The sequence below is a fragment of the Boleophthalmus pectinirostris genome, unplaced genomic scaffold (genome assembly GCF_026225935.1).
Source record: "Boleophthalmus pectinirostris isolate CB_2022bp ecotype Guang Dong unplaced genomic scaffold, ASM2622593v1 HiC_scaffold_3, whole genome shotgun sequence".
Taxonomy (NCBI): domain Eukaryota; kingdom Metazoa; phylum Chordata; class Actinopteri; order Gobiiformes; family Gobiidae; genus Boleophthalmus; species Boleophthalmus pectinirostris.
This window is the reverse complement of record NW_026571299.1, coordinates 36258968-36285295: the sequence shown is the minus strand read 5'-3', so window position 1 is coordinate 36285295 and position 26328 is coordinate 36258968. Positions and strand designations below refer to the sequence as shown.

Here is a 26328-nt window from a genome sequence, read left to right as displayed (position 1 = left end):
TACAATTTTATCTCAACATGCCATTTTTGAATAGATCTTTATTTTTTTATTTTTCCTTTTTTCAACACTTGAATTAAATTCTGTTGGATTAGCATCTGAGTAAATCCATTTTCAGATGGGTTTCCTCTGGTCACTTCAGTTCTTCACTCATTTATTTATTTTTTTTACCATTAAAGATTCACTGTGTAACTTTTTGGTTGGGGGTCCGTCATCTGCTTGTTCCTGTGGATATGTCACTGCTCTACCTAGATTGTTCCACAGTATGCCATTAAACAGCTCTACCTTACATTTATTGAAATACAGGTGGTTTTATAGCTCAAAATACCAAAAAAAAAAAACCAAAAAAAAAAACAGTGTGACTCCTCTGACTGAGGGGAGTTGCCTCTCCACAGATCTGACCTGAAACTTGCTGGCTTGATAGGAAGGTTTAATACCATGCTGTGAAATATTCTAGACAAATCAATAACATGTATATGAGAAAAGCATTTGACAGACCCTCCACCAGAAAAAGTTACACAATACACCTTTAAATGATGTGTCTTTTTCTTTGTCCATGTAAATCTTAAGTTTTGCTCAGTGCTTTAAATACAGATAGCACATAAAACACCTAAATAAGATGGACTGTCTGTGGGTCCAAATGTCTCTCCTCACTGTATTGCTGTGTCCTGGAGTGTGGATGAGGCATGTGTTGAGAAACAGTGGGTTAGTGGTGCAGGCGGGGGGCTCTCTTTGGTTTAATCCCCACTGAGGGTCTGATAGATCAGCTCACACTACTCATCTGTCCCCCCTCTCATGTGATCAACAAGCCCCTCTCTCTGTTCACGCCTGTGGATTTATAATTATCAATTAGAGGAAAATATTACAGCATTTCAATTGGAATGAAAAATAAACAATCAGTAAGCACAGTGTTTTGTTTCGTTTTTTTCTTGTTACCCCATGTAAGTACCAAATGCTGACTTTCAAGTTCTATATGTGATGATATACTCCAGATGGGGCAAGAGACTGTTGACTGCCGACGATAACCTTGTATTTTGCCATGAAATATCCAAAAGGTAAATTCATTACTGTTGCACCTCGTTATTATTATTATTTTTTATAATTAACTAGACCTCAGAACTCACTGTATTAAAACTCGAATTTGCATTTTTAACAATATTCATTTTAGCTGAATAATATTGGCTTGCAGAATGTTAAGATGTCATCTGAAACCCAAGCCAGACTGGCGCCACCTAGTGCCTCCGCTCAATTCCATTTCTCTCCAACGAATAGGTCAGGAATCAGAATACACTAGACCAGGGGTGTCCAAACTTTTTTCATCAAGGGCCACATATCTAAACACAGATAAAGCAGAGGGCCGATCGAGGGCCATAGACTGATGCTCAATACAGATAATAATTGAAATATGTGCATGTTTAACACATTAGAATGAGCCATCAGTCTTTATTCACGCCAAGATCCTTAAAACCACATACTAAATACTAAATATTTGCTTTATCAAGGTAGATTTTCAAAAAAAAATTGCAGTAAAAAGTTCATTTTTAATTGATGCAAGGTCATTTGGGCCAAGTCACCTAGAAGCCTCAGGGCCAAGAAAAAATTGTCTGAGGGCCGCATTTGGCCCACGGGCCGTAGTTTGGACATGCCTGCACTACACGGTTTGTAAGAACACTGGAAGTTGTAGACAGCGCACTGGCCAAACAGCAAAACACTGGGAAGCCATGACGTCAAACTCAAGCTCCTGCCTGTGTCCCTTCTGTGGTACAGCACAACAGTAAACAAAGCGGTCGAGATGGATGTAGACGAAGACAGACATTCTGTGTTGGCAACGATTTCCGAGATGGAGGATTTAAAGCCGGAACAAAGAGAATGTTTGGTGAATTTTATCAAGATGTTATTGCCCTTCTTTCTACAGGATGTGGCACGTTACATATGTCACAGCCATATAGCAACGATTGGTTAAATACAAAAAGTACCTGCCTATCGTCGAGCGAACGAATCCTAATGCTGCGAGGTCAGACGGTTTCCACAAAGTGAAACCGGCTGATAAATCAGGCTACTGAAACCCAGCTATACAGACAAAACTCTCTTCTAATCTTCAGGTTTTTGGTTAGTTTTGCTCTCTTAACACAGTCTTTCACTTGGAACTGAAGAAAGTGTCTAATCTAAATAAAGAATGTTGTATTATTCAACTGAATCATTTTCCATACAACGATTTGAATTTCAAGGCAGTTTTCCTAAAAGCGTTTTACTCATACCAAGACCTAAGAGTAAAAGGTTTTCACAGTAAGATTTGTTGATCTAATTCCTCCCCTCATTTATTGACTTTTATGAGGAGAGACACTGCAGGCAATACTCATTTTTAGTTTTTGGTTTGTCTTTTTGGTGAGTTTGGTCTTTGAGCATATGAACTTCCCTGTGGAAGCAACGACATACAGAAGGATTTTTTGATAGGCAAATTTTCAATCAAATCTTGTTTTCTCAAATTATAAATAAGACCAAAATCCACTCTGTATATTTTATACATATACATACATATCATAACTAATATGTCAAGAAGCAAGACATTTAAATCTGTTTCTGTTTTGAATGTCCCCCAAAAATTTCAGTTTTGTTGTGTTTTTTTTTTTTTTTTTTTTTAACACATAAAATGCCTTATTATATAAACTTCGCTCACATTTATGAAAGTAAACTACAGAAGTCTCAAAATAATATATCTAAATTTAAGAGTTTTTCCTATTCACCTAGTGTCTCCCATTAAAAGACACCATTTTGATACTGAAATACAAAATAAGCTTGTGTGGACATTATAAGATTTGGTTGGATTTGCGTAATCTCCACCTACATTCATCCTATAGGCGAGGACACAGTGGCAGTATATATGTGACGATCGCTGGTATTCCCAGTACTAACCCTGCTCAGCTCCCGAGGTCAGCATCATTCATATTTTCCTTTCACACTGACCCCACAGTACCTTCTCCCTGGACACCTCCCATCAACCTCCAAACTGTGTTAAAATCTCACCACCTCACTGTGATTGATATCGCTGGGTTGCCTTGACTACCTGTTTCTGCGGCAACAGCATCATCATTCTGTTGGATTTTTTTAAATTTTCTTTTATTATTAATTGTGCGCTCATTTCCTGTTTACCTTATTATGAACAGCTTGGAATCTCATTTTCCAAGTCCGTGGCATTTGTGTGGTATGTTTATTAGCAGGGAATAAGACACTGCAGCCAGCGTTTGGGATGGAGCTCTGAATAATCTGGCACTCCTGGTGTAGACAGATGGTTGTGGCACAGCAAATGGATAATGTTACGATTTTATTTACTGATTAAAGAGCAGATTGATCCCACTGATGTTCTGTTTACAAATAAGTTTGTATTTTGCCATTACATTTCAAACGTATCCGTCTTATCTCCCAAAACGCTAACAAGAAACACAACAAAGAATAATATGCACAGTGATGGGGAGGATACTTGGAAATGTAGTTACAGAATATTTTTTGCATTGCAAAAAAAGTCCAATCAGAGTTCTGAACATATTCACATTAAGTTGGATTAAATTATAGTGTGGAAATGCAGCAGTGTACTGAAAGCTTTTGTAGTGCATTTGTTTATAAATAAGTAGAAGAATGGCACACACCCTCACCATAAGAGAGGATTTATCTTTTTTTTAATCTTGTTTTTTCCCCCTTACTAATACTATGCAGTTTGAAGTCTAAAATGCTTAATAAGTAAACAGCAAGGCCAAAAATTCAAGTTAATGGATCTGATATAAAACTGTATTCAACAGATACATATGTACTCTAGTTTATGAAACTGTTGACCTTTTTTCTGTACCATTTTTGGTTCTAAAGTTCCATATGTTTTAAACAGACCATGTATGAAACATGGAACAAAAAATATTTCCCAAATTTCAAAGACCTGCAAATCATGTAAATAAATGGATGTATTTCATCATATCTTGTGTTATTCCATCTTTGAACTGTTGATGAAGGTACATGATTTAAAAAAAAACAAAAAAAACATATTTTATAGAAATAGTTCCTTTTCATTTTGAAGTAATATTAAAGTATTCGGAAGAAAAAAGCTGACAAATTATGTAAAATCATACACCTTCTACTTGCTTGCACAATTTTCCCTTCATTACTTTTCCCTCCGTTACCATGACATTTCTTAATAAAAAATCTCATGAGTCAAAAAGTAAGAGGTTTTTCAACCTAATCTTGTACCATATGGTAGAAAACTATATGAAGCAAATATTCAAACCAGTTTGTTAAGGATATGGAAGTGAGAACCGCTTGTTATCACTGTTTGGGTTTATTGCCCAAAAAATGCTGCATATTTCATTCCCTCCGTTACCGACATGAGTTTTTACATTTTTTGTCAACAACTTGACAGAATATCACAGGTTTAACTTGACCCTGTTGGAGTGTAACTCTTTCCTACATTCTGATACTTTACTTATTTCAATAGTCCCTCTAGTTTCTGAATAAGAGTTATTTGAATGTCAAAAATCTGCCCCTGTTTCTCTCCGTTACCTCTTGACCGGATCCATCTGTATTCTGACCACTACGAAATTAAAGATAAACTGTACTGAGCTTACACATTTTGCATATTTTGTGTTACTGAGTTATTTCCCTGAACACTGAATAAAAACTAATTTGAAGTTGTACGAGTTTAACAAACTTTGAAATGAATACATATCCTTGAAAATTATTCATCATTTTCCAGTCCTCAGTTTTCAATGTAAAGAATGTTTTTCACTTACATTTCATTTACGTTTTCACTTAAATTGCAGTCAGTCTGCATTTTTCACAAGACACAGACTTACACCATTTGTTCACCCAACTATTCCCAGCGTGGGGGGTCAGGACATGAATATGCACCCTTAAATGTAATTAGTGGTCAAGGGGTTCTTAGAAAAAATGAAGGAATGATGGAGTGGTATGTTAATTGCTTGCTCAACTGCTCCATAACATTTTTATTGAGTATATATTACTTCAAGACAGTAGCTTGACGTTAGGGTTGCTGTTACATCGATTAATCCCACGTTTAACCCCTATCTTTTCTAAAGCGGCTCAGTTTGACTTGTTGTCTTAACAAAACCAGTGCTGGTGACTCCTTCCTCAACCACAGAGCTGCCTGCCAAGCTGTTTAAATAAAATATGATTATCCACTTTTCATATTCCTGTAGAAGAACCAAAAGACTCAGTGCCGCAGGGAACTCTCCCATATTCAACCGCTGTGTTATTTAAACTATATGAAAAAAGCAATAACATTTTTGTCGTGCCACACAAGCAGAATATCTCGTAGCTAAACAAGTGCAGCGTCAGCCCAGAGAGGACCTGCCTACCCATAGTTCATAGTGATTCTGGTCTCCCTGGGCTTCCGTCTTTGTTGATTTTGAAAGCTCGGGCATATCTAGTCTTAGGTGGGTCGCTCTGTATGAGGCACAAGGCAGGCTTTGTACATTGTGTGCACGGCCAGGCCTGGCTCTTAAGAGTATTCATGTACTGTGCCTCTTTTAAATCGTTTGACACAACTTTGAAATATGTTATTAAAGCACAGCGGAAAACCTCCTTCCATTAGGGAGTCATTAGCATTTTGAAAATATGTCGGGGCTGTGTACGAGGTCCCCAGGAGCAGACTGGAAACTCTTAAAACCTTATCGTGCTTAGACAGGTGAGGCAGAAATGTTTGCCTCTAAAAAATATTACTCAAATGCAGTTTATTTTGGTAGCTCTTCTTGAAGCTGTGGAACATTTCAACTTGTTCACCAGGTTTTTCTCTCGCTACTATTCAAACGTACCTACCTACTGTGCAGAATTGACATTTTAGTGTTTTAACCATGTTATAGTTGTTTTCCCTTCTTCCACTCGAAGTTGTTTTTAGAGTGATTCATACATGTTTGAAGAATCTTTATTTTCTTGTATTGAAGACGTCATGGCTTCTGTTTTCAACTCCAGCGATATGCACCCTCTGCTCTGTACTTATTTTGTCCACTGTGGAAGATAATTTGTTTCATTAGATTTTGAAGTATAAATGCTGTTGAATTTCTCACTTTGAATTTTTTAATTCTGAAAAAACATGTTTGAATAATTTTTAATCTGAATTTTAGGCTGCGTTCAGACTGCAGCCTGAAGTGACCCAAATCTGATATTTTGGCCCCTATGTGACCTGTATCTGATCTTTTAATGACAGTCTGAACAACACAGATCCGATTTTTTCAAATGTGACCCAGGACACTTGGATATGTGCTCCTGAAACTGATACATATCTGATCTTTTGACATGCGACTTCAGTCTGAACATCCACACGTTCCTTTCAACGGACGTCGCTGCCGCTGTCCCACAAAACACCACGACCAAAAACCTCGTCCTTCTCCTTCTCAATCTCCTCCTTAAAACAAGTAAGTTGTTCATGTTCTGGCTCCGGTACGAGAGGAACTTTAAAATCTCCAGGTGCTCAATGCTCGCGTCCATGTTTGGACAACTTCTGTAAACACAGAGACGCTCGCTGCGGTTGACGTCATCGTGTCTCCAGTGCACATGCTGGACACTTTTGGGCCGTTTAACGTTCACACTGGAGTCACATACAAGTCACATTTAATTGGAAATATGAACGACCTCACAAAAACATCAGATTTCACATTTCAGCGTTAAGCCCTGCAGTCTGAACGTAGCTTATGTTGCTAAAATTTTAAGTGTACATTTTCACTGTGTTTCAAATTCAAAATACAAATTTCACAGTTTAAATATACAGCACTAATATTTTTTAAGCTCTCAAATTCCACAGTCAAATTTTAGATTTGAGATTTCGGAATTGGCAGTGAAAAAAATTTGCAGCAAAGGTCCAAGATGCCAAGGCAGAAGCAATCGATCCAAAGTGATCCAATCTAACTTAGCAACAAGCAAGAAATGGTGCAGTGAAGCGATCTGACTAAAATTAACCTAATTAAAACCTCCTCTCTTTTATTTCTTAAGTGTAAACCCCGCCCCCACAGATAACAGCAGCCAATAGGAAACAGCCTCTGTCCTCCTTCACTCACACAGGATCGATTGCTTCTACCTTGGCATCTTGGATCTTTGCTGTGTATGTTTTTTTTCTCTGCAAATTTTACACTCTGAATTTTTTGACTGCTGAATTTGAGAGCTTGGAAATGTATGCGCTGAATATTTATACAGTGAAAGTATTATTTGGAATTTGAAACACTGAAAAAGTACAAACAAGCTTCAGAATAAAAATAATTCAAACATCTTTTTTCAGAGTTGTCTACAGCCCTGTTGCAGACAAATATAAAATGTCTGAGTTAGGGCACGGCAATAAAACCCACTTTAATTTTTGAATCACAAACAGAATAGAACATTTGCCTTAATTATGAAGCTTCTGGGAAAATGATATATACGGCGTTTACTACAGCCTATTTGTAATGACCTTTATTTCGTCTATTAAAGTTATAGTTGAAGTTCTGCTTCCACTTCTAACATCTAATCTCTTTCATTATTAGCGATTTTAGCTTCTGCAGAGCCTCCACAGCCAGTGTTTAAGTCGTTTTAGGCTTTTGAGATAACAATTAGCCGCAATCTCTGTCTACCCCCACTCACAATTACATCACGATATTACAGTTTTCATATAAATCTGCATATGCCACCAGCGATATGATACAGCCCAGCCTTGGTCGGAGCTAAATATACGAGAGAATATATTGATTTACACTTTCTCCACTACATACACACGACGCGAAAGCTTGTTAATGGTATTCACTGTCTACATCCACGGGGTCTCTGGAGGAAAGTGGAATCAACATGACACATTTAATGCACACAGAGAGAATGTACAAGGTTGCGCCTGTCATTTCACCTGCCGCTGCGGCCGTGTAGCGTCTGGTGCTGTGGTCCCAGAGGGCAGGTGCACACATTCACACAGCAGTCATCCTCTGTCTCTATCACAGAGATCTGACAGTAATGCTTTCATATTAGACCAAGAGCAAATCCAGCGCTGGAGATGGAGTGAGAGGTAGAATCCTTTACTCGATTGTTTTAAATTGGATTTTATTTTTAAACTTTTCCCTGGTATCTTTCTCCCTCATTTACATGTGTTATTATCATAGACCACACTTACTTGGACAAATTAAGGCTGCGTTCAGACTGCAGCCTGAAGTGATCCAAATCTGATTTTTTGGCTTCTATGTGACCTGTATCTGATCTTTTAATGACAGTCTGAACGACACAGATCCGATTTTTTCAAATGTGACCCAGGACACTTGGATATGTGGTCCTGAAACCGATACATATCCGATCTTTTGACATGTGACTTCAGTGTGAACGGCCAAAGTGCATTCATCCACCTACATGTTATCAACAAGCCACAAACGTCACTATTTTGCACTGAAGTAGGCGAAAATTGTTAACGAACTCCGTGTCACTGAAGCAAAGCACATCACCACTCACCACTCTTGGCTACGTCTGCGCATCCACACGTTCCTTTCAACGGACGTCACTGCCACTGCTGTCCCACAAAACACCACGGCCAAAAACCTCGTCCTTCTCCTTCTCAATCTCCTCCTTAAAACAAGTAAGTTGTTCATGTTCGGGCTCTAGTACAAGAGGAACTTTAAAATCTCCAGGTGCTCAATGCTCACTTCTATGTTTGGACAACTTCCATAAACACAGAGCACGCTCACTGCGGTTGACGTCATCGTGTCTCCAGTGCACATGCTGGACACTTTCGGGCTGTTTAATGTTCACACTGGAGTCACATACAAGTCACATTTAATTGGAAATGTGAATGACCTCACAAAAACATCAGATTTCACAAAAAAAGCATTGAGCATTAAGCCCTGCAGTCTGAACGTAGCCTAAGTTACAAATTTACAATACACAATAATGCTGGGTAATAGTAGCCTGTTTCATCAGTCGGTGTCACTTCATGGAAACCGTCTGACCTCGCAGTGTTAGGATTTGTTCACTGGACAGTAGGCAGGTACTTTTTATTTAACCAGTCGCTGCTATTTAGTCATGATGTATGTAATGCGCCAAATCCTGTAGGAAGAAGGGCAATAACATCTTTCCCCTTGATAAAATTCACCAAACATTCTCTTTGTTCCAGCTTTAAATCCTTGATCTCGGGAACTGTTGCCAGCACAGAATGTCTGGCTTTGTCTACATCCATCTCGACCGCTTTGTTTACTGTTGTGCTGTACCACAAAAGGGACACAGACAGGAGCTTGAGTTTGACGTCATGGCTTCACAGCTCTTCGTTGATTGGCCGGTGCGCCATTTACAACATCAGGGGTTCTTGCAAATCGTCTAGTGTATTCCGATTCCTGACCTAGTCTTTGGAGAGAAATTAAATTGAGCGGAGGCACTAGGTGGCGCCATTCTGGCTAGGGTAATATGAAGCTGTACATATGGCTTTGGATATCATTTTTTAAAACAATAAACACATTTCACCAGTGCAACTGACTCCTCACAAATTACACTTGACTTAGACTTAAACTTAAATTTCATTTATCCTCAAGGGAAATCACAGTAGGTCACACATCACAATAGATTATAATGACAAAGATCAAAAATATAAATGGCAATAATACATTCAAAATAAGTTGCAAAAATAATAAGAGGCTGGTCAAATAAGGTATAATTATACAAATGCATATGTACAAGTAAAATAAAAATTTTAAATATAATAAATATAGTAATTATCATATTTCCTCCTCCAATACTTTACTCACCACATAGTTTTACTGATAGAGGAATATTATTACATAATTATTAGAATGTGAGAATAGTTCAAACAACAAACAAGTTAATGGGAATACAGTTCGTTCTTTATAATGTCTACGTTTATTTATACTGAGCAAAACAAGTCTTATTCTTCTGCATTATGACGTTCATAAATAAACACATCCTCAAGTATTAATCTGAGTAACTCCCAGTGATTAAACCTCACGGTTTTAAAGGCTGTTCCACATCATCTGTAAAAGCTGTGCTAGCTGTGGTTGACTGTGATTGTTAATGTCAGAATATTAAACTGATGTATATTCCTACTGACAGTGTGCTGTAAAAAGCAGACAATGACATGAATTTTCATATTCTACTGCCCTCCATGTTGAGGAGCCTTTCAGGGCGTCTTATGATCACACCCAGGCCAACAGTAGAAGCACTGAGTGGGAAGTGGGAGAAGGATTACAACATACTCGTAGCTAAAGCATGTCATTAAAGAGTAAAGCGTCCTGATTGAAAGGCAGAGATGGCTCCAGGCTTCGGCTAACAAAAGCGAACCTTCTCTGCAGGCTGTGGACTTGGATAGAATAAATCAACATCCACACTGCTGTTACATGCACCACCCACAGAGCTCGGAGCGCGTGAAAAGTCCAACCTGTCAGCATTGTTTATTCAAGCTGCTGGGCCCACAGTGGTGGTTTTAACCTTATATTTAACAAAGACTATGGCATATGACTAATGCTTGTGAGGACCACTTTTCACTTGGTGTTGTTTTTTTTTTGTATTTTAATTTTTTTTTTTTACAAATACAATTGAAGATAACAAGATAGGACACAGGCGGGGCTTTTATTTTACTCTTTGCTTTCCCTTATCCATTCAAATCTGCTCAAATTTCGTTCCATGTTATGCTTTTTTCTGATCTGCTAAAATGTTGTTTCCTCTTTACAAACATACCTGGATTTGTGGTTTGTTTCATTCACACATGTTTAACACACAAACTTTGCATATTTAAGCTGAGTTCTTCTCTCAAACTCTCTCTTAAAACATTCTGCTCCACTTCCTGATGTCATGTGGTTATACAAGAAGTGTTTCTCTGTCTGTGTGTTCTTAAACTCTGTACACCTTAAACAGAATTTGTTGGATGATTTCAGTCCTGGAATTACCAGTCTTTGTTGAATTAAAGGTAAAAGGTGACATGACATTACAAGGTGGAACAGAACATGTCGGCAGACTAATAAAAAAGATAGCTCAAATATGTGTGAATGAAACAAAACACAACTCTGTGTATGTATGTTTTTGATGAAGTCACAACCTGATAACTGTCTTAAATTTGGCATAATATAGGACCTATACAGCTGTATTTTCACAGCGTGGAAGTAGGAATTAAGTAATTAAATCTGTAACACGTCCGTAGCTCTTACAAAGCCTTAGCTTCTTGTACATCCACATGCTCAGGCACATGGAAAGTATAAGGCACATACAATATGTTAGAGAAATCTCAGGACACATCACCACAGAGTAGTAGCCCTGTCGGTGCAGAGGAGAAGGAAAAAGGTGTTTTTTGCCACAGCGTGTTGCTATATTGTGGGCTATTATTTTTAGTTACTACACCGTGACAGTTCAGAGATATGAGGATACAGCAGCACAGGTAGAACTGGCTTTACAATCAAAAACAACAGCACTGCACAAGATGGCACAGGGCTGTCTGAAGACCCACCAGAACATGAGCTCAACATGACCAAGATTTATATTTTTATAGTATACATATTTTTCTTTGTTATTGTACTTTACCCAGTGCATTTTAATTGCTAAATGATTTTAATGCATTATTTAACATTGGCCAAATGGCTCTCTAGACAGAAGCCATTAGTCATAGACAGAATTTGGTATACCTATTCCTCACATCTTCACGGTGGTCTGTACCCCGAGGTGTGGCCACTGCCTTTAATGCCGTGTGTGGCTTTAATTTATAATTTTCTTTTAATCATTGGGCCTTGAGGAACAAATGTCATTCTGTCATGTGTTTCTCTTGGATGTCTGAATGACAAGAATCTTGAACCTTAAAAAGGAAAAATTTTCCCTGGTTTAATTGGTCCGATTATGTAATATGTCATTGCTGGATTAATGGCTATAGGCTAATGGCTTTTGTTTATCTCCAAACTCTGTCCAGTCCTATCTCGTTCTGATGCAGATAAGCTTGTCCATGGCTTTATCTCCCCAAGACTGCACTACAGTAACAGACTTTTCACTGGAAAACTGCAATATATAACCCCCAAAATGCACAGTAGGTAAAATCCTCCAACTAATGTAGTCCTGACCAAGCCTAGCTCAAGATCTGGAGATAGGACCCTGGCTTGGCACTGCGGCACCCACTGCTCCTGACAGGTTGTAAGGGTTGGTCAAACGCAGAGGACAAATGTCCCTACAGTAAAGGAACAGTAAAGTACACTTAGATCTATAGTACCAGTAGAAGTGCACACGTATGGACAGATCACATCACCCCCATCCCATACTCACTTCACTGGCTCTCAGTCGCATTCAGGATTAACTCCTCCTGCCCACTCATAAATGCATTAGCAGTTGTGCTCCATCATACCCCAAACATCTCATCTCTGAAATTCTCCGCCGGCACCCTCAGACTGAACAGCAGCCCACTCCTCGAGCCCCCGCCACCAGACTCCAGGCCCCACCAGTGCATTATGGAGGACAGATGCTTTTATTTATTATTACTTTGAGTGTGTCTTAAAAAAAAAAAAAAAAGCAAATAGCATAAAAAATCTGAAACAAAACAGTGAGGATCAAAAACCTAAAAAGCAAAAACATAATGGGCCCATATTATGCTATTTTTTGATATATGTTATAATGTTGTTTTTTCATGACAAACATGGGGTTGCGTTTTGTTTCATTTTCTGATGAGGTAACCACATGAGGAGAAAAGCGCGCAAGAGTCAATTTGGTGTAATATAGGACCTTTAACAGCGAAAAACAAAGATGAGCAAACAAAAGCCTCCACCACCACGTCCCCTTCCCAGCGTCCTCTCACAGCCAATCTATAAATTGTTGATCAAGGTTTATTGTGTGTTTTTGTTGTAGTTTTTTGTTCTTTTGCAGCACTCTAAAATTCCTTGGAAAATTATTATTTATTGATATTATTACCTGTACGGAACAGAAGGTTTCGTGCTTCAGTTAAAAAAGATATAAAGCCCACTCCCTTCTTTCTTAGTTGCTTCAGGAATCCAAAAATGTAAAAAATAATAATAATACAAAAAAATAAATAAATAAACAACCAAATCACCACACAATCACTGGAACTCTCTAGACTCTTAGTATGTGCCGAGTGTCTGAACAGTGCATGAGGACATTTAATTGGCTGCATTAGCTGCTTCTGGACGCTTGTGAGGCCAATGACTTGTCTTAATCCATCAGAGGCAGCTTCCAAACAACATGTAATGAGCACGGCAACTACACTTTCCCCATTTATAACAAAGCACGGCGAGACCAGCCTGCTATGTGACCGTGCTATTTGTTGTGCATTAGTGATTTATGTCTGAGGCCTCTAACTTTCTTTTAAAGGTTCTATATTAAGGTAAATTGACTAACAGCTACCTTTTACGTTTTGTTTAGTAAAGATTGGCAATTTTGGGGCTGAACTCATCCAAATGATTCTAGTGAGGATGTATCTGATATTTAGGCCCCGTTAACACTAGTACGTATTTGAGTCGTTTTCGTTGTGGATGCAGTGTTCGTCCACAATAATCCGATTGAAAACGGCTCCAGAGACGGAACGATACGGTGCCGCCAGTTCCCACGAATTCACCTGAGTACAGATCTGATCCGGCACCGTGCGGACGCCTGAAAACTCTGATACGCTGATGTAGGTCTACGCTCGGCGAAGTAATTCACCGCCAAAATGCTAAGAGGATAGGATACTTGTTCATTCATATATACGGTCTATGTGTATGACCAGACGTATAATCTCTGAAAAGTTTAACATGAACCATCTCCAACACAATAGAAGCACAGAACAGACTCACCATCAGCAGAACACCCCTCTGTCGCTGAGAGAACACTTATATTCCACTGAGTCGTGTCCTTTAGTCCGACAGAAGCCGAACCACATCAGCGCACAATAGCGAGCTGTTTTTTGAGCGGTTAGTGTATGCAAATTAGCCATGCGGTTTTAAGTGTCGTTTCTGTAAAACTTAAAAAAATATGCTCAAAGCTGTGTGAATAGGGAAGGCTGGCGGACACAGAAATGACGTGTTGACGCAGATCGTTTCTGATACGGTGATACGCGGATTTGTTTCAGTGTAAACGTAGTCTTAGGCTGCGTTCAGACTGCAGCCTGAAGTGACCCAAATCCAATTTTTTTTCCCCTATGTGACCTGTATCCGATCTTTTAATGACGACACATCCGATTTTTTCAAATGCGACCCAGGCCACTTGGATATGTGCTCCTGAAACCGATACATATCTGATCTTTTGACATGCGACTTCAGTCTGAACGGCCAAAGTGCATTCATCCGACCTACATGTTATCAACAAGCCACAAACGTCACTATTCTACACTGAAGTAGGCGAAAATTGTTAATGAACTCTGTGTCACTGAAGCGAAGCACATCACCACTCACCACTCTTGGCTACGTCTGCGCATCCACACGTTCCTTTCAACAGACGTCGCTGCCACTGCCCCACAAAACACCGCGGCCAAAAACCTCGTCCTTCTCCTTCTCAATCTCCTCCTTAAAACAAGTTGTTCATGTTCTGGCTCCGGTACGAGAGGAACTTTAAAATCTCCAGGTGCTCAATGCTCGCCTCCATGTTTGGACATAGTCATGCTCAACACAGAGCACGCTCGCTGCGGTTGACGTCATCGTGTCCTCCACTGCGCATGCGGGACACTTTCCCACTGAAGTCACATACAAGTCGCATTTAATTGGAAATGTGAACGACCTCGCAAAAACATCGGATTTCACAAAAAAATCGGAATTGAGCATTAAGCCCTGCAGTCTGAACGTAGCCTCAGAAGCACAAGGGAACTCTTCCTGTATTACCATGACATCACAAGGTAGAAAAGCATTTTATGATTGAGAGAAGAACTTGGCCTAAATATTCAGGGTCTGTGTGTGAAACAAAACATAACTCCAGGTATGTTTGTGATGAAGAAACATGAAAATACAAATCAGAAAACAGCGTAATATGGGCCCTTTAAATGCCAAATTTACTAAATGTTCAAAGTCTAGCTGAGATGTACTGCCCTCATCTTCATCACTGGCTCTCAGTTGAATAACAACTTGATGTGCCACTACGCAACTATAAAGCCAGTGTTGTATATTGTAGGCTACATTACATTGCGCATAATTTTGATAATGTGGTAGTTTATATTCAGTCAGCGACCCAAGATAACTTTATTTAGTAGGTTCCACTCAACTCAAGCAGCCACTTATAAATGAAGTATATGCTTTATCAACTCACTATTTGTATAAGAATTGCAAAATGATTGTCACTATATGCACAATGTGAAGTGAAGCCAACTGATTTTCATCTTTCATTTTGATCTTAATAGCCTTCCGGATCTGTCCTACATTATGCAAAATTGACTCCTATGAGCTTTAAGCCATGTTATAATGTTATTACATCCTCTTAAATATACTTGGAGTTGCATTTTGTTTTATTCACATATGAGAGTAACCCATTATTATGTTTGATTGACCTTGTAGTTTTCAAAGTAACATGTACCTTTTACCTTCAGTTCAGTAGAGATAAGCAGTTCCATTTAAGTCAGTACAATAAATGCAATTATTTCAAGTCAGTCAAAGTTACCTTTATACAATCTGACAGAATTAATTTTCTAGTGACAACAAATGAAGACGTTGCTATTATCTGACAAAATGTGAACACGTTGGACTATATAAAACAACTGTAATGTTTACTTTTAATTTGGTGGACGAATCTGCGTGCTCTGTTTATAGAAGTGGGCTGAGTGGATTAAATGTTGATTTTTCTGTATTTTCGCTTGACAAGGACTCTGCTGAAGTGTGCGTGTGTCCACTGTGAGCCAATGAAGCACCCAACCAGCTGTCTAAACCGTCAAGAGCTGCATTATCTCTGATTGGTGACAAGTTACATAAACACACGCCGTGTTGATTTTATATGTCTACTACACAAATATGGACAGAATGTGGTCAGAAAGTTCCCAGTTTTGTGGGAATTGATTTTTGAGTTTTAGTGAAATATTTGAAAATCAAAGAAGCAATGAAAGAAATGTTGAGTTTATGGGAAAATAAAAGAGCCTATGCAGGAGGGAGCATTAAAAAAAAAGATCGATGCTTGTGTTATACTCTAGTAGAGGGGTCAATCATTTCCAGAGCGATGACTTTATTGGTGGTTTTCAAATTCTAGACTGTGATGAAGTTTTACTCCCATATGAGGGGCAAGAACCATTTTCACCATTTACCTTTAGGCCCTGTCCACACTAGTACGTATTTGAATCATTTTCGTTGTGGATGTAGCGTTCGTCCACACTAATCTGATTGAAAACGGCTCCAGAGATGGAACGATCTGGTGCTGCCAGCTCCCACGAATTCACCTGAGTACAGATCTGATCTGGTACGCTGATGTAGATCTATGCGTCGTGAAGTAAGGCTACATTCAGACTGCAAGGCTTAACGCCCAATTCGGATTTTATTGTGAAATCCGATGTTTTTGCGAGGTCATTCACATTTCCAATGAATGTGACTTGTATGTGACTCCAGTGTGAACATGTGCACTGGAGGACACAATGACGTCAACCGCAGTGAGCGTGCTCTGTGTTTACGGAAGTTGTCCAAACATGGACGCGAGCATCGAGCACCTGGAGATTTTAAAGTTCCTCTCGTACCGGAGCCAGAACATGAACAACTTACTTGTTTTAAGGAGGAGATTGAGAAGGAGAAGGACGAGGTTTTTGGCCGTGGCGTTTTGGGGGCAGCGGCAGCGACGTCCGTTGAAAGGAACGTGTGGATGTGGAGACGTAGACAAGTGTGGTGATGGTGATGTGCTTCTCTTCAGTGACACGGAGTTCATTAACATTTTCCACCTACTTCAGCGCAGAATAGTGTGGGTTTTTCGGAAGGTTCAATGCGTGTCCTAAAAAGAAGCACAGGAGATGGAGAATCCGAGAGAACAGGCCACTTTATTTCAGCATTTCCATTGAGAGAGATTCAAGTTGATTACCAAGTACAACTGCCACCCCGGAACGACGTCTCTGACCAACACAAAATCAGGGGTAGCTTTATACTACATCTTGACAAAACATTAACTTGTTGATTTAGCATATACAGCAAGAAAATGAACAATACTGCTGACCCAGTGCACCTTATCATGGGTGGGAACATGCCACGGGGTCCACATATGTCATTTTCTGCTTCGTGGCACTTCAGTGGCACTCAAAGTCCAGAAAAACATGTTCTTTATGGCACTCAAAGTCAGAAAAACACATATATAGACCTATAGATAGTCATCCGTGTTTTCCACCTGTTATCATTCCAAAGTCCATAATATTGGGTGAATTAGCATGACCAACACATAATATTTCCCACAATAGTGACATTTGTGGCTTGTTGATAACGTGTAGGTCGGATGAATGCGCTTTGGACGTTCAGACTGAAGTCACATGTCAAAAGATCAGATATGTATCGGTTTCAGGAGCACATATCGAAGTGTTCTGGGTCACATTTGAAAAAAATCACATGTGTCGTTCAGACTGTCATTAAAAGATCAGATACAGGTCACATAGGGGCCAAAAAATCAGATTTGGGTCACTTCAGGCTGCAGTCTGAACGCAGCCTAATTCACCGCTAAAACACTAAGAGGCTAGAATGTATGTCCATTCATATATATGGTCTATGCGTATGACCTGCAGACGTATAATCTCTGAAAGTCTTAACATGAACCATCTCCAACGTGATAGAAGCACAGTGTGGATAGGGGGGCTTGCGGACACAGAAATGACGTGTCTGGATGCAAATCATTTCCGATACTGTGATACGGTGAGACGCGGATTCATTTCAGTGTAAACGCAGTCTTAGTTCAGTAGAGACTGGCAATTCCAGGATTGAAATTACCCAGATGATTCTAGTGAAGGTGTGTGGAGTTTAAAAACACATTGGAGCACTCCCTGTATTACCACATGACATCACAAGGTAGAACAGAGTGTTTTGAGAGAAGAATCCAGCCTAAATACGCAATACTCATATGTTAAACCTGCGTGAATGAAACAAAACACAACTCCAGGTATGTTCGTGATGAGGAAACAACATTATAACAGATCAGAAAATAGTGTAATACAGCCCCTTTAATATCACTGGCCTATAGACTGTTATGATGTCACCTGAAACACAGCAATTGGAAGAGTTTCAGCTCAAAGTTGGCAAATAAAATGTAATTTGTGAAGTCATTTGGGTGGTGGTGGATTGATTCTGAACAGCGTGGGAATGGCGCTCCAGTGTCTTGCTACGCGCGGCTTGCTTTTGCTCCGGTCTCTCTTCGCTGGCACAAGAGCGTAACCCGTGTAATTTGCTCTTTTACATTTTTTCCCATCCTCCGACGCTTGCTGCAAAACATTCTCAAATCATCGGCTATGCTACATTTTTCTTCTATGCCACATACTGAGCCACTGAATTGTTAGCAATTACTCCCTGCAACCACACAAGGAGTCCACTAACAGTCTGCATTGTTTCACTGTGTACCGTAATTATTAACTTCAGGCTTTGCAGTTATAAACATTCGAGAAGTGTGGTCATGATGACTATTCATTGTTCAAGTACTGTACCGGTGATTAAAGCTGTTTCTCAACTTAAACAAAATAAAAAAAAAAACACTGCCTTCACTGTGAAAACTACATCTAGCCAAGTTAAGATGACTTCATTACTTGTACTTAAAGGTGCCTTATGCAGTTTTTTTGGTTGAAGGTCCGTCACCTGCTTGTTTCCATGGAGATATCATTGCTCTGCCTGGATGTTCCACAATATGAAATAAACTGCTCTACTTTATATTCATTCAATTATAGGTGGTTTTATAACTCCAAAAACATTCCGAAACACTCCAGACAAATGGAGAAAATTATTTAACAGACCCTCCAGAATCCTTGTATCGTTCATTCATTTGTTTTTAAAGATAAAACCAAAAATAAGAAAATGAAAAAAGAACTATTTTCTTCTCTATTTGTCTACAAAGCCAATTTTTTTTTAAAAAAAGGATAATGATTCATTTTTTCAGTTTTCAATTTAGTTTTTAAATGAAAAATGGAAAAAAACAAAAAAAAAAAAAAAAAACAGTTTCCCGTTTCCGTAACTTAAACTGTGATGCTGGACTGAACCAGGACTAAACTAGGTCTGAGACCGGGACCAAGACCAAGACTAGGACTGAGATGAGCACTGAGACTGGAACTGAGACTGGAACTGAGACTGGGACCAGACCAAGACTGAAACCTGGACCAGACCAGGACTGAGACCGGTTTAGTCCTGGTTCAGTCCTGGTTCGGTCCTGGTTTAGTTCTGGTTTAGTTCTGGTTGAGTCCTGGTCTAGTCCTGGTTCAGTCCTGGTCTAGTCCTGGTTCAGTCCAGCATCACAGTTTAAGTCACAGAATCAGAAAACAGCCATTATCTGTTTTTTCCATTATTCATTTCACAAAATTGAAAACTGAAAAACAAAACAAATCATTATCCGTTTTTTTTGTTTTGTTTTTGTCATTTTGGTTTTGGAGACAAATAATGACTGTTTCATTTTCTTATTTTTGGTTTCATACTGAAAAACAAATGAATGAAGGATACACGGATTCTCCAGAAACATTACACAATGTACCTTTAAAATATGAAAACATCATGCTACACTTAAAGATGCACTGTGCAACTTTTCTGTTAGAGGACCCGCCACCTGCTTGAAACATATTCATTGCATTTACTCAATAATGTGGGTTTTTATTGACCTAAAAGTTTGTACTTTTACTGTGAGTGAGCTCGCCTCTCCACAGGTGTGACATGGAGATAAACAAGTATAATGCCATACTGTGGAACATTCCAGACAACATCAACATGGAGAGAAGCAGGTGATGGACACTGCACTAGAAAAGTTACACCGTGCACCATTAAGATAAGAAAAACATCTTTTTGCACTAAAAGTAAAAAACAAATGTAAAGTTGCTTGAATTAAGAAAAGCACACTTATTCATTGATGGATAATTGTCCTGCTTGAAGGGCTTTTATCTACTTCATAATGGTTTCCACTCAAAGTCCTGTTTTGAGTGATTCGTGCATGTTAGAGTAATTTTGAATGCCCTACTTTTAAGATACAAATGCACTGTAGATTCCCTTACCTATTTGATCATTTGGTATATGCACAGTCCAATAGTGCTGATATCAATTTTGGCAAAAACAAAACAAAACAAAAAAAACTTGTAGTTATCCATTGGTGTAGCTGTCAGTGGTCCAGCAGCACGGTGCTTTGTTGTGACGACAATTATGGTGACATAAACTATAGAGGCAGGAGGTGATTAGCTACACAGTGTGAAGTCAATTGTGTTTCTACTACAAAGTCATTTTGTGTACGTCATATAAAGATATACAAGAAAAAAGTATATGTCGTCGCTAAAGGTTATATATTATGCAAAAATTACTCTTGTGGCCTTTAAGCCGTGTTAGAATGTGGTTTCCTCATCAAAAACATACCTGAAGTTGTGTTTTATTTTGTTTATGCATGTTTTGTTCAGGCAATTACAGGGTTATACTTATCAAAATGATTCTAGTGAAGGCTGAAGGAGTTAAAAAGCACAGTGAAGTACTTCCTGTATTAACATCACTAGGAGGAACAGAGTGTAGAGCTGGAAGAACACAGCCTCTTTTCAAGGTTTGTGATGAGGAAACATTATGACATTGAAACATAGATCAGAAAATGCATAATGGCCCTTTAATAATTACAACTCTACTGCATTGTTAGTGGAGTGGTGGGCAGACATGTTGTTATGTGCTATTTCCATTAGGGATTTTGTAACATCTTGTGGAGCCACTTGTGCGTAAAACTCCTCTATGCTCCGCTCTCTGCTGTAAGTACAGAGGATTTTCTCTGAGAGCAACATCTCTGTGTTAATGACATGCAGTCGCCGCACAGGTCCATCCATTTAAGTCCACTCCAAAGACGAGCTCTCGTCAGCAACCTGATCAAATGATCTGTCTTTAATAAGCATATCCGAGTGCGCTGCTATGAGAGAGAGACAGTGGCCATCTACAGAAGTTTATTTCTGATCTTAAGTCATGACACTCCATATCACTGCTCTTTGTCAGATCTAAATGTCCTATATTACACAGAAATGACTATTGAGAGGTTTAAACCATGTTATAATGCTGGTACCTCACCAGAAACATACCTGGAGTTGTGTTTTGTTCCATTCACATATGTTTGAGTAACCCTTTATTATTAGTCTGTCCACATCTCTACAGCTCAGTATGCTCTGTTCCACCTTGTCATAACATTAAGTGGTAGTTTTCATGTTAACAGCTGCCTTTTGTGTGGTAGATATTGACAATTCCAAGGTTAAAGTTATCCAAATCATTCTATTAAATGCATAAAAGCATATAAAAGTACAATGGAGCACTTCTTGTATTACCACATGACGTGATAAGGAACACATATTTTCCGTTTGAGAAAAGAACTCAGCCTAAATATGCAGGATTTATGTGTTACACGTGTGTGAATGAAACACAACTCCAGGTATATATGTGATGAGGAAACTACATACTAAAAAGATGCGATACGTAACTTTTCTGGTCAAATGAAACTTATCTATCTTGCATTTATTAAAACATATATACTTTGAACATGCGTTCTTACTGTCAGCTGGGTTACCTTTCCACAGATCTGACCTATAACTTGGCCTGTCACTTAACTCATCTGCTTATCACCATAAAAATAAATGTGTTTAAACTAAAATACAGCATTCACAATAGACAGGTAGTGGTTAAATAGTGTACCTTTAAGTAACTAACGTGTAACTTATGACCTGGACGTTTGAATTAAAGCTTCAAACTTGCACATTTTTCTCAATTTTTCCGTCTAGTTTATTTGGACTCCCTCCCCTTGCTTAGATGTATATTGAAAAGCTTGTGATGATTTGTTACTTTTCTTATTGTGCACTAAGTAAACTAAAGCGATTTGTTCACATAAGGACGTGCAAAGGACAAAATGTGTTCTTAAACTGAAGGCTTCAGCAGAACTGCTCAGAGTCTTAATCCTGCCTCAGAGGATGAGAACCATGCAAAGAAGGAGCTGCATGGACATCTTTTGTGACTATATTTCTACAGTGCTACAGATTTTACGCTTCTGTGCTCACAGTCTGTTTTGCTTTCCAAGGCTCTGAACAACAAAGAAAAGTTAAAGTAAACTATCTAAAGTAGTCAGTGTAGAGTTTACTACCTGTATTGGTTTGCCTGGTAGGTTCCTGTTGTGGAAGAAGTTATCGAAGTAAAAGTATAGATACAGGAGCAAACAAATATATAATGTAGGGTGACCATATTTCCATTTGTGAAACCCCAGACACCTTACCGGGGGTGGGAGGTGGGGCCTCGACATAGAGCTACAGTCGTCCCTCGCTATATCACCGTTCACCTGTTGCGGTCTCGCCGATTCAAAGAATTTATTTTTTCTTTTGTTTTTCTTTTTTTTTTTTTTTGTGTTCATTTTTTTTACACATGGGTGGGTCAGGACTAAACCAGGTCTAAACCAGGACTAATCTTGGACTCAAGAGAGAGAACACCGAGCAGTTTGTCTGCAAAGCGCGATCGGGCAATTGCTGCGTTTATCTCCGTGAGGTGCGGAGCTCTCGATCGGTCCTTTCTCCTGCGGTCACATCCGAGCCCGTCTGGACAGTGAGTCCTGGTTCAGTCCTGGTTCAGTCCTGGTTTAGTCTTAGCGTAGGCAGCGCAAAAGCTTGATATAATCACGGGTTAATGGGCGGTTGCGGTGTTTTACTGCAGGTCTCCAAAAATGTCCCGTGCAGGACTCTGCGCTGTAGGGCTCTATTACAGAATAAATGAATCTTGGGTTCATTACATAAAGAAGGAGGAAAATAACAAAAGGACAACAGCAGCAATAAGTTTTAAGAAGGATGCAAAAAGGGTTGTAAGTGTCCTGTGTGAGAAAAGTGTATAAAGTGTGTGCGAGGGGTTTTACAGCCTTAAAACTGATAGAATAATTGTAAAATATAAAGTTGACAACTTCGTGGATTTCACCTATCGCAGGTTATTTTTTAGAACATAACCCCCTCGATAAACGAGGGACACTGTACTCTCACCTCCCAACCTGTGCACATGGCCTCCCACTTGTCCCGACCGGGGTGGAAAATGGAGAATTTCTTGTACAAGTCATTGTTAAATGCACATTTACTCTTCGGTATGTTGTAGACCTGACCGACTGTTTGTGTTTGCTCGCTTCTTCTGAGTCACAGAGCTACGAGAGACGCTCAGTTTAATGCCCCCAATGAACGGTACTGAAAACCCGGACATTTCCATCACTTAAAAAAAAAACCCGGACGCACAGGACAAGATGCAAAATATGGACAAGTCCGGGGAAAAACGGATGTTTTGTCACCCTAATATAATGAATAATAATAAAGTATAAAAATATATATATAAAAGTAAAAGTATTGCGTGAAAAATCTACTCAATTAAAAGTATTAAATGTAAAAATGTACTAAACAAAGATTCAGCAGGTCTCAAACTATATAGATAAATCCCTGCTCTCAAATATAGTGGTGTAAAAGCAGTGGAGTAACAGATTACATGTACTGGAGTTACAAAGAGTACAAATTATGAGTAACTGTATTCAGTTACAGTTACTGTTTCAATGAGTGGTAATTGGATTACAGTTACTTTGTTAAAATAAATGGATTACACGACTTTATTTTCCTGTTTTCACATTTTGGGCTATAGTCTAAACGAGGTCTAAACTAGGTCTAAAACCAGGTCTAAAACCAGGTCTAAACCAGGTCTAAACCAGGACTAAACCAGATCTAAACCAGGACTAAACCAGATCTAAACCAGGACTAAACCAGGTCTAAACCAGGACTAAACCAGGTCTAAAACAGGATTTAACAGGAGTAAATCCTGCTGTGTGGACGTGTCTCCTCGTCTTCTATCAATAATATTTTTAATTTGGTTGAGTAAAGTCTGGGCTTTTTATTTTCTTTTAGCAGACAAAACATCTTACGTTGAGATTTTCTAGTCTTTGCTTCTCTACAGCAAATCAAGTAATCCAAAGTATTCAGATTACATTACTCACTTTAAGTAATTTAATGGATTCTGTTACAAACTACATTTTGGAGTATGTAATCTGTAATCTGTAGGGGAATACATTTTAAAAGTCACCTTCCCAACACTGTGTAAAAGTAAAAGTATTCCATTTAAAATCTACTTTTACTTAATTACAGTACTACTACTTTTACTTTGCTTCCTCCCTTCACTGAAGTCGTGTCATCACTGCTACATTATTCACCTCTCTACAAATCGGAGCTGTAACTTGTTCCCCGGTGCATCGTGAAAGTCGTGTCCACATTTGAGTATCAAACGAAGTGAACTGACTGAGGGCACAGTGCCACCGCTGACCAGGAGAGGGTAGTACGTCCTGTAGGGAGCAGTGTGTCAGCGCGTTGGCTGGAAACAAGAAGAAGTGACAGCAGCGTTTTATGAATGTTTTATGAAATCTCAAGTTTGCCGTAGCGAGTTTGACTGGCTATAAAAAAGGACACTGATTCAACAGACAGGCAACTAACAATCTGACAGGTTAGAGCCTTATGATAAATGTTTTTTTGTTGTTGTTTCTTATTTCTCACATGAGTAAATTCACGTTTCATTTGTGTGCTGTGTGGGCTGGAAAAGTACTGCACTGAGACATGATTTGAGATGGACCAGATGTGCGCTTGTTTGCTTTGAATCTGGTTTAGTTTGGTGTTCACATGTCCACAAACAAAGCCTGTACTGTGCTTTACAACTATTTGCTTTTGCTGATTTTGAGAAACCAATTCCCTTGTGTATAGGGGTAAAGGAGCAGCCGTTTATCATTTAGTGTCTGAGTGAATCAAGTATACGCAAAGTGAAATAAATACAGCAGCAAGAGAGAATCACAAATATTTTAAATTATGAACAATTTGATAAGTCATTTGGCTGCAACTTGTGCAAGAGACAGCTCAATTTTTTCTCATTCTTCTTTCTAAAACAGAGTAGGATCTTCGGCGGGATTAGTTGATAGAGCAATCTGACATGCTTACAGACAATTCTCTCAGGTTGGAAACACAAAACTTTAAATTGGAAAAACAGAACTCAAAACGGTATTGTTACTCCCACTCGCAATTTGGATTATAATTTTGAGTCTTTTGTCAGATGGTTTGAATTTCTCTTTTGTGTAGCTCGGGGTGCAAAAGGTTTAAATAAAACTGAGATGAGATGCTGAATAATTTGCTTTTTTAGCAATAAGAAAAACACAACAGCCTCAGAACTCATTATTAAAGGCAAAATGTCACACTGATCTCAACATTAACTTGAAATATTCTCCTATTCAAAGGCTCTGTTGGCATATTTGTTTTGTTGGTCTAATTTGTTTTTCATGTCAAAGAAACACACTTTTCACCACTGCTGCTCATTTCTTGGTTCGAACACAGCTTTTGGACTTTTCTCTGTTATTAGGCAATCAAGTAAATATTTTCAAGGTTTCTGAAAATTGTTGATCATCTTGTTGTACAGACAGTTGACTACAGAGCGCACAGACTTGTCAGGAGAGATGTCTCCCACTCTGTGGTACCTGTGGTGAGAAACATTTTAATTGGCAGAATTTGATTATTTCCATGACTAAGACAAACCATTTAGCTGTGTATTTTTTCAGATGGACCTGTCACAATAAATACTATATCAGCTTATCGTTCAATACATGGCAGATGGTCATTTTTGGGGGTCAATATTTATATTGTACATTTAGAATACTTTTTGAGGGTTAATTGTAGCCTGATTCATCAGCCGGTTTCACTTTGTGGAAACCGTTTGCCTCGCGACATTAGAAGTTGTTCACTCCACATAGGCAGGTACTTTTTTTATAGTTTAACCAATCGCTGCTATTTGGTCATGACAGTTGTAGCTTGGTCGTATGTAATGCGCCACTAACTAGTATATTAAGCTTTTCCCAAATCCCGTAGGAAGAAGGGCAATAACGTCTTTCCCCTTGATAAAATTCACCAAACATTCTCTTTGTTTCGGCTTTAAATCCTTGATTGTTGCCAGCACAGAATGTATGGCTCTTCCACTGATTGGCTGGTGTCCGGACTCTCATTTCCAGAGTTCTTCCCAACCGTCTGTTCCGATTCCTGACCTAGTTGCTGGGGTGAAATGAAATTGAGCGGAGGCACTAGGTGGCGCCACCCTGGTTAAGTTAATTCTGCTTTATGGTTTGGTTTCAGTCGTACACTGTATGAAGGTGTGGGCTAAACAAGTGTGACGTCACCTGTAGCGTTCGGCTCTAGTCAAATGAAGCTTGCATTGCTAGCTGTTGTAGGGGTGAATTTGGATCCAAGCACCATTGACAAAA

The 26328-nt window shown here is 39.0% G+C and overlaps 1 protein-coding gene across 1 annotated transcript in view; it reads left to right on the top strand.

The window, feature by feature from the left end:
- igsf21a (immunoglobin superfamily, member 21a) overlaps positions 1-26328 on the top strand; it is a 260409-nt gene that overhangs the window by 63194 nt on the left and 170887 nt on the right. The window lies entirely within an intron of this gene.